Raw genomic sequence first — 10,241 nt, forward strand, 5'->3', positions numbered from 1 at the left:
CGAAAATTTCAAAAATATTTTTCAAAAATATTTTTCTTAATTTTACATCATATTTTCAAAAATAACAATAACAATTAATGTTTTGATTCAAAAATTTCAAGTTTGTTACTTACTTGTTAAGAAAGATTCAAACCTTAAGTTCTAGAATCATATCTTGTGATTTCTTGTGAATCAAGTCATTAATTGTGATTTTAAAAATCAAATCTTTTTCAAAACTAATTTCAATCATAGCTTTTCAAAAATATCTTCCTCATCTCATCTTTTTCAAAATATGATTTCAAAATATCTTTTCAAAATTGATTTTCAAATTTGTTTCAACTAACTAACTAACTTTTTATTTGTTTCTTATCTTTTTCAAAACCACCTAACTAACTCTTTCTCTCTCTAATTTTCGAAAATATCTCCCTGTTTTTCAAAATTTCTTTTTAATTAAACTAATTATTTTATTTGAATTTTCGAAAAACTACTAACCCTTTTCAAAATTAATTTTCGAAAATTACTAACCCTCTTTCAAAAATTATTTTCGAAAATCCTCTCCCTCTCTCATCTTATTCTATTTATTTATTCATCTACTAACACTTCATCTCACCCAAATTCGAACCCTCTCTTCCATCTGTGTTCGAATTTCTTCTTCTTCTTTTCTTCTACTCACACTGGGACCTCTATACTGTGGTAAAAAGGACCCCTATTATTATTATTTTTCTGTTCTCTCTTTTTCATATGAGCAGGAGCAAAGACAAGAATATTCTTGTTGAAGCAGATCCAGAACCTGAAAGGACTCTGAAAAGGAAACTAAGAGAAGCTAAAATACAACAATCCAGAGATAACCTTTAAGAGATTTTCGAACAAGAAGAGGAGATGGCAGCCGAAAATAATAATAATGCAAGGAGAATGCTTGGTGATTTTACTGCACCTAACTCCAATTTACATGGAAGAAGCATCTCCATTCCTGCCATTGGAGCAAACAATTTTGAGCTGAAACCTCAGCTAGTTTCTTTGATGCAGCAGAACTGCAAGTTTCATGGACTTCCATCTGAAGATCCTTTTCAGTTCTTAACTGAATTCTTGCAGATCTGTGATACTGTTAAGACTAATGGAGTAGATCCTAAAGTCTACAGGCTCATGCTTTTCCCATTTGCTGTAAGAGACAGAGCTAGAATCTGGTTGGACTCTCAACCCAAAGACAGCCTGAACTCTTGGGATAAGCTGGTCACGGCTTTCTTAGCCAAGTTCTTTCCTCCTCAAAAGCTGAGCAAGCTTAGAGTGGATGTCCAAACCTTCAAACAAAAAGATGGTGAATCCCTCTATGAAGCTTGGGAAAGATACAAATAGTTTACCAAAAAGTGTCCTTCTGACATGCTTTCAGAATGGACCATCCTAGATATATTCTACGATGGTTTATCTGAGTTATCAAAGATGTCATTAGATACTTCTGTAGCTGGATTCATTCACCTAAAGAAAACGCCTGCAGAAGCTCAAGAACTCATTGACATGGTTGCTAATAACCAGTTCATGTACACTTCTGAGAGGAATCCTGTAAGTAATGGGACGCCTATGAAGAAGGGAGTTCTTGAAGTTGATACTCTGAATGCCATATTGGCTCAGAACAAAATATTGACTCAGCAAGTCAATATGATTTCTCAGAGTCTGAATGGAATGCAAGCTGCATCCAATAGTACTCAAGAGGCTTCTTATGCAGAAAAAGCTTATGATCCTGAAAACCCTGCAATAGCAGAGGTGAATTACTTAGGTGAACCTTATGGAAACACCTATAACTCATCATGGAGAAATCATCCAAATTTCTCATGGAAGGATCAAAAGCCTCAACAAGGCTTTAATAATGGTGGAAGAAACAGGTTTAGCAATAGCAAGCCTTTTCCATCATCCACTCAGCAACAGACAGAGAATTCTGAGCAGAATCCATCTGGCTTAGTAAACTTAGTCTCTGATCTATCTAAGGCCACTGTGAGTTTCATGAATGAAATAAGGTCTTCCATTAGAAATTTGGAAGCACAAGTGGGCCAGCTGAGTAAAAGGATCACTGAAATCCCTCCTAGTACTCTCCCAAGCAATACAGAAGAGAATCCAAAAGGAGAGTGCAAGGCCATTGACATAAGCACCATGGTCGAACCTGTAAGGGAAGGAGAGGACGTGAATCCCAAGAGGGAAGACCTCCTGGGACGTCCAGTGATCAATAAGGAGCTTCCCTCTGAGGAACCAAAGGACTCTGAGGCTCATCTAGAGACCATAGAGATTCCATTAAACCTCCTTATACCATTCATGAGCTCTGATGAGTATTCCTCTTCTGAAGAGAATGAGGATGTTATTGAAGAGCAAGCTGCCAAGTTTCTTGGTGCAATCATGAAGCTGAATGCTAAATTATTTGGTATTGAAACTTGGGAAGATGAACCTCCCTTGTTCATCAATGAACTAAGTGATCTGGATCAACTGACATTACCTCAGAAGAGACAGGATCCTGGAAAGTTCATAATACCTTGTACCATAGGCACCATGATCTTTAAGGCTCTGTGTGACCTTGGTTCAGGAATAAACCTCATGCCCTTCTCTGTAATAGAGAAACTGGGAATCTATGGGGTACAAGCTGCTAAAATCTCATTAGAGATGGCAGATAATTCAAGAAAACAGGCTTATGGACAAGTAGAGGACGTGTTAGTAAAGGTTGAAGGCCTTTACATCCCTGCTGATTTCATAGTCCTAGATACTGGAAAGGAAGAGGATGAATCCATCATCCTAGGAAGACCTTTCCTAGCCACAGCAAGAGCTGTGATTGATGTGGACAGAGGAGAATTGATCCTTCAATTAAATAAGGACAACCTTGTGTTTACAACTCAAGGATCTCTCTCTGCATCCATGGAGAGGAAGCATAAAGAGCTTCTCTCAAAGCAGAGTCAAACAAAGCCCCCACAGTCAAACTCTAAGTTTGGTGTTGGGAGGCCACAACCAAACTCTAAGTTTGGTGTTGAACTCCCATATCCAAACTCTAAGTTTGGTGTTGGGGAGTCTCAACAAAGCTCTGCACATCTGTGAGGCTCCATGAGAGCCCACTGTCAAGCTATTGACATTAAAGAAGCGCTTGTTGGGAGGCAACCCAATTTTTATCTAACTATATTTTTCTTGGTTATATGTCTTTATAGGTTCATGATAATGTGGAGTCACAAAATAAATACAAAAATTGAAAACGGAATCAAAAACAGCAGAAGAAAAATCACACCCTGGAGGAAGCATCTGCCTGGCGTTCAATGCCAGAACAGAGCATGGTTCTGGCACTGAATGCCCAAAATGGGCAGTATCTGGGCGCTGAACGCCCAAAATAGGCATCATCTGGGCGCTGAACGCCAGAATTGCACCCTGGAGAGGAGCTGGCGCTGAACGCCCAGAACAAGCATGGTTCTGGCGTTCAACGCCAGAAATGGGCAACAAATAGGTGTTGAACGCCCAAAATGGGCACCAACCTGGCGCTGAACGCCCAGAGTTGTGTGCAAAGGCATTTTGCATGCCTAATGGGTGCAGGGATGTAAATCCTTGACACCTCAGGATCTGTGGACACCACAGGATCATCTCAGGATCTGTGAATCTCACAGGATCCCCACCCACCTCACCCTCTCTCTCTCTCCATTCATAGTCATCCCTTCTGTTTTCCATTCACCACTCACATCCATACACATATCCCTCCATCTCCTCCATATCTTCTTCTTCTTCTTCTATTCTTTCTTCTTTTGCTCGAGGGCAAGCAACATTCTAAGTTTGGTGTGGTAAAAGCATAAGCTTTTTGTTTTTCATTACCATTAATGGCACCTAAGACCGGAGAAACCTCTAGAAAAGGGGAAGGGAAGACAAAGGCTTCCACCTCCGAGTCATGGGAGATGGAAAGATTCATCTCAAGGGTCTATAGCTCAGTGGTAGAACATGTGGCTGCAAATCAAGAGATCCCTGAGATACCTCAGGGGATGCACTTCCCTCCACATAAATATTGGGAGCAAATCAAGACCTCCCTAGGAGAATTAAGTTCCAACATGGGACAATTAAGGGTGGAACATCAAGAGCACTCCATCATCCTTTATGAAATTAGAGAAGATCTAAAAGCAATGAGGGAGGAGCAACAAAGACAAGGAAGAGACATAGAAGAGCTCAAGGACATCATTGGTTCCTCAAGAAGGAAACGTCACCATCACTAAGGTGGATTCATTCCTTGTTCTTATTTCTTCTATTTTTCGTTTTCTATGTTATGTGCTTATCTATGTTTGTGTCTTATTACATGATCATTAGTAGTTAGTAACTATGTCTTAAAGTTATGAATGTCCTATGAATCCATCACGTCTCTTAAATGAAAAATGTTTTAATTCAAAAGAACAAGAAGTACATGAGTTTCGAATTTATCCTTGAACTTAGTTTAATTATATTGATGTGGTGACAATGCTTCTTGTTTTCTGAATGAATGCTTGAACAGTGCATATGTCTTTTGAAGTTGTTGTTCATGAATGTTAAATATGTTGGCTCTTGAAAGAATGATGACAAGGAGACATGTTATTTGATAATCTGAAAAATCATAAAAATGATTCTTGAAGCAAGAAAAATCAGCAAAGAACAAAGCTTGCAGAAAAAAAAAAGAAAAAAAAAGAAAAAAAATAGCGAAAAAAAAAATAGAAAGAAAAAGAAAAAGCAAGCAGAAAAAGCCAAAAGCTCTTAAAACCAAGAGGCAAGAGCAAAAAGCCAGTAACCCTTAAAACCAAAAGGCAAGGGCAATAAAAAGGATCCCAAGGCTTTGAGCATCAGTGGATAGGAGGGCCTAAAGGAATAAAATCCTGGCCTAAGCGGCTAAACCAAGCTGTCCCTAACCATGTGCTTGTGGCGTGAAGGTCTCAAGTGAAAACTTGAGACTGAGCGGTTAAAGTCAAGGTCCAAAGCAAAAAAAGAGGGTGCTTAAGAACCCTGGACACCTCTAATTGGGGACTTTAGCAAAGCTGAGTCACAATCTGAAAAGGTTCACCCAATAATGTGTCTGTGGCATTTATGTATCCGGTGGTAATACTGGAAAACAAAGTGCTTAGGACTACGGCCGAGACTCATAAAATAGCTGTATTCAAGAATTATCATACTGAACTAGGAGAATCAATAACACTATCTAAACTCTGAGTTCCTATAGATGCCAATCATTCTGAACTTCAATGGATGAAGTGAGATGCCAAAACTATTCAAGAGGCAAAAAGCTATAAGTCCCGCTCATATGATTGAAGCTCTGTTTCATTGATAGTTTGGAATTTATAGTATATTCTCTTCTTTTTATCCTATTTGATTTTCAGTTGCTTCGGGACAAGCAACGATTTAAGTTTGGTGTTGTGATGAGCGGATAATTTATACGCTTTTTGGCATTGTTTTTAGTATGTTTTTAGTAGAATATAGTTACTTTTAGGGATATTTTCATTAGTTTTTATGTTAAATTCACATTTCTGGACTTTACTATAAGTTTGTGTGTTTTTCTGTGATTTCAGGTATTTTCTGACTGAAATTGAGGGACATGAGCAAAAATCAGATTCAGAGAGAAGACCGAAAGTAGCCATGCCCAATTTAGACGACGACAACTGGCGTTCAACGCCAGCTCTCTGCCCAATTCTGGCGTCGAGCGCCAGAAACAAGCTGCAAAGTGGAGTTCAACGCCCAAACTGGCACAAAAGCTGGCGTTCAACTCCAAGAATGACCCCTACACGTGCAACACTCAAGCTCAGCCCAAGCACACACCAAGTGGGCCCCGGAAGTGGATTTATGCATCAATTACTTACTTCTGTAAACCCTAGTGACTAGTTTATTATAAATAGAACTTTTTATCATTGTATTCACGGTCTTGGTTACTCCGGTTCCCCTCTGGGGCCGAGACCAATGAACTCCATTATCACTTATGTATTTTCAACGGTAGAGTTTCTACATTCCATAGATTAAGGTGTGGAGCTCTGCTGTTCCTCAAAGATTAATGCAAAGTACTACTATTTTCTATTCAACTCATCCTATTTCGCTTCTAAGATATTCATTCGCACTTCAACCTGAATGTGATGAACGTGACAATCATCATCATTCCCTATGAACGCGTGCCTGACAACCACTTCCGTTCTACATTAGATTGAATGAGTATCTCTTAGATCTCTTAATCAGAATCTTCGTGGTGTAAGCTAGAATGATGGCGGCATTCAAGAGAATCCGGAAAGTCTAAACCTTGTCTGTGGTATTCCGAGTAGGATTCAATGATTGAATGACTGTGACGAGCTTCAAACTCGCGATTGCTGGGCATAGTGACAGACGCAAAAGGATAGTAAATCCTATTCCAGCATGATCGAGAACCGACAGATGAATAGCCGTGCCGTGACAGGGTGCGTTGACCATATTCACTGAGAGGATAGGATGTAACCATTGACAAGGGTGATGCCTCCAGACGATTAGCCATGCCGTGACAGGGCATTTGGATCATTTTCCCGAGAGAAGACCGAAAGTAGCCATTGACAATGGTGATGCATTACATAAAGCCAGCCATGGAAAGGAGTAAAACTGATTGGGTGAAGATAGCAGGAAAGCAGAGGTTCAGAGGAACGAAAGCATCTCTATTCGCTTATCTGAAATTCTCACCAATGATTTACATAAGTATTTCTATCCCTATTTTATTAATTATTTTCGAAAACTCCATTACTATTTTATATCCTCCTGACTGAGATTTACAAGGTGACCATAGCTTGCTTCATACCAACAATCTCCGTGGGATTCGACCCTTACTCACGTAAGGTATTACTTGGACGACCCAGTGCACTTGCTGGTTAGTTGTGCGAAGTTGTGAACCATGGTATTGGCATCATGTTTTTGGCGCCATTACCAGGGAAAGAAAGAGCGATGAATTTTACATAATTAAAGTGTAATCACAATTTCTGCGCACCAACAGTCTAGAAGGACTCTGGGGTCATATGCTAACCCCACTACTGCTTCATATGGGAGTAGTATCAGTATACCCTCCATTGGAGTCAGTAGCTTTGAGTTGAATCCTCAGCTCATTATCATGGTGCAGCAAAGTTACCAGTATTCCGGTCTTCCACAGGTAGAACCTACAGAGTTTCTGGCACAGTTTTTACAAATTACTGACACAGTCCATGATAAGGAAGTAGATTAGGATGTCTACAGACTATTACTGTTTCCATTTGCTGTAAAAGACCAAAATAAAAGGTGGTTAAATAACCAACCTAAGGCTAGCACAAGGACATGGAAACAGCTGTCAGAAAAATTCCTGAATCAATATTTCCCTCCAAAAAGGATGACACAGCTAAGGCTGGACATCCAAGGCTTTAAACAAGGAGATAATGAATCTCTTTATGATGCCTGGGAGAGATACAGAGAGATGCTAAGAAAATGCCCCTCTGAAATATTTTCAGAGTGGGTTCAGTTAGACATCTTCTATTATGGGCTTGCAGAAAGAGCTTAGATTTCTCTAGATTACTCAGCTGGTGGATCTATCCACATAAGAAAGACAATTGAAGAAGCTCAAGATCTCATTGATACAGTTGCCAGAAATCAGCATCTGTACCTAAGCAGTGAACCTTCCATGAAAGAAGAGGCTAGAACAGTGACTGCTGAACTGAGTCTTGCAGAACAAGCTACTGAATTCAATCAGCAATTTGATTTTCTAACAAAATAGTTAGCCGAATTCAAGGAGAGACTACAAGAGACAAGAATGGCTAATATAAATATGGAAGTACAATTAAAGCAAACAAAGCAGCAGATGTCAAAACAAATAACAGAAGAGTGCCAAGCAGTTCAATTGAGAAGTGGAAAAACATTAGATGCCCCACCTCAAGGTAGCAGAAAGCCAAGAAATGACCAAACTACCCAAAATCCATCTGAGGACAGTAAGAGCCCAGAGAGGAATAATTCTGGCAATCAAACGCCATAAATTGGGTGGAAAGCTGGCGTTGAACGCCCAAACCATGCTCAGTCCTGGCGTTCAACGCCAGAAACAAGCAAGGAATTGGCGTTGAACGCCCAGAAGAAGCACAGTTCTGGCATTCAAACGCCAGGAACAGGTGAGGAGTTGCCGTCCAACGTCACTCCAGCTTCTAACCCTGGCATTCAAATGCCAGTGAGGGATCAGACATACACAAGTGCTGATAACAACTCCTCTAAAAAGGCATCTCCAACCACCTCTGTAGGAAATAAGCCTGCAGCAACTAAGCTTGAGGAATATAAAGCCAAGATACCTTATCCTCAAAAACTCCGCCAAGAGGAGCAGGATAAGTAATTTGCTCGCTTTGCAGATTATCTCAGGACTCTTGAAATAAAGATTCCATTTGCAGAGGCACTTGAGCAAATACCTTCTTATGCCAAGTTCATGAAAGAGATCTTGAGTCATAAGAAGGATTGGAGAGAAACTGAAAGAGTTCTCCTCACTGAAGAATGCAGTGCAGTCATTCTAAAAAGCTTTCCTGAAAAGCTTAAAGACCCTGGGAGCTTTCTGATACCATGCATATTAGAAGGTAATTGCACCAATACAACTTTATGTGATCTTGGGGCAAGCATCAACCTAATACCTGCATCCACCATCAGAAAGCTTGGTTTAACTGAAGAAGTTAAACCAACCCGGATATGTCTCCAACTTGCTGATGGCTCCATTAAATACCCATCAGGCGTGATTGAGGACATGATTGTTAGGGTTAGGCCATTCGCCTTTCTCACTAACTTTGTAGTGCTGGAAATAGAGGAGCACAAGAGTGCTACTCTCATCCTAGGAAGATCCTTCCTAGCAACTGGACGAACTCTCATTGATGTCCAACAGGGGGAAATAACCTTGAGAGTCAATGAGGATGAGTTTAAGTTGAATGCTGTCAAGGCCATGCAGCATCCAGACACACCAAAAGACTGCATGAAAGTTGATCTTATTGACTCTTTGGTAGAGGAGATTAACATGGCTGAGAGTCTCGAATCAGAGCTGGAAGACATCTTTAAGAATGTTCAGCCTGATTTGGAGGATTCAGAAGAATTGAAAGAACTTCTGAAACTTCCTCAGGAAGAGGAAACACCTCCTAAACCTGAGCTCAAGCCATTACCACCATCCCTGAAATATGCATTTCTGGGAGAAGGTGATACTTTTCCAGTAATCATAAGCTCTGCTTTAAATCCACAGGAAGAGGAAGCACTAATTCAAGTGCTAAGGACACACAAGATAGCTCTTGGGTGGTCCATAGGTGACCTTAAGGGCATAAGCCCAGCTAGATGCATGCACAAGATCTTATTGGAGGACAATGCTAAGCTAGTGGTTCAACCACAGAGGCGGCTTAATCCATCCATGAAGGAAGTGGTGCAGAAAGAGGTCACCAAATTACTGGAGGCTGGGATTATTTATCCTATTTCTGATAGCCCCTGGGTGAGCCCTGTCCAAGTTGTCCCCAAAAAGGGAGGCATGACAGTGGTTCATAATGAAAAAAATGAACTGGTTCCTACAAGAACAGTTACAGGGTGGCGCATGTGTATTGACTACAGAAGGCTCAATACAGCCACCAGAAAGGACCATTTTCCTTTACCATTTATAGACCAGATGCTAGAAAGACTAGCAGGTCATGATTATTACTGCTTTTTGGATGGCTATTCAGGCTACAACCAAATTGCAGTAGATCCCCAGGATCAAGAGAAAACAGCATTCACATGTCCATCTGGAGTGTTTGCTTACAGAAGGATGCCATTTGGGCTGTGTAATGCGCCTGCAACCTTTCAGAGATGCATGCTCTCTATTTTCTCTGATATGGTGGAAAATTTTCTGGAAGTCTTCATGGATGACTTCTCAGTATATGGAGACTCATTCAGCTCCTGCCTTGATCACCTGACACTGGTTCTGAAAAGATGCCAAGAGACCAACCTGGTTTTAAACTGGGAAAAATGTCACTTTATGGTGACTGAAGGAATTGTCCTTGGGCATAAAATTTCGAATAAGGGAATAGAGGTGGATAAAGCTAAAGTGGAAGTAATTGAAAAATTACCACCACCTGCTAATGTTAAGGCAATCAGAAGCTTTCTAGGGCATGCAGGATTTTATAGGAGGTTTATAAAGGATTTTTCAAAAATCACAAAACCCCTGAGCAATCTGCTAGCTGCTGACATGCCATTTGTGTTTGACACAGAGTGTCTGCAGGCGTTTGAAACTCTGAAAGCTAAGCTGGTCATAGCACCAGTTATTTCTGCACCAGACTGGACATTACCAT

General features: G+C 40.4%; 1 non-coding gene across 1 annotated transcript; it reads right to left on the bottom strand.

Moving 5' to 3' along the window:
* Window positions 1-1,254: 1,254 nt before the first annotated feature.
* On the bottom strand, window positions 1,255-1,362 carry LOC148561527 (small nucleolar RNA R71). The gene has a single exon (XR_015886840.1). It is a non-coding gene; the product is annotated as a small nucleolar RNA R71 (small nucleolar RNA).
* Window positions 1,363-10,241: the final 8,879 nt, after the last annotated feature.

Source organism: Arachis ipaensis, chromosome B6 (genome assembly GCF_059453495.1).
Source record: "Arachis ipaensis isolate K30076 ecotype BB chromosome B6, ASM5945349v1, whole genome shotgun sequence".
NCBI lineage: Eukaryota > Viridiplantae > Streptophyta > Magnoliopsida > Fabales > Fabaceae > Arachis > Arachis ipaensis.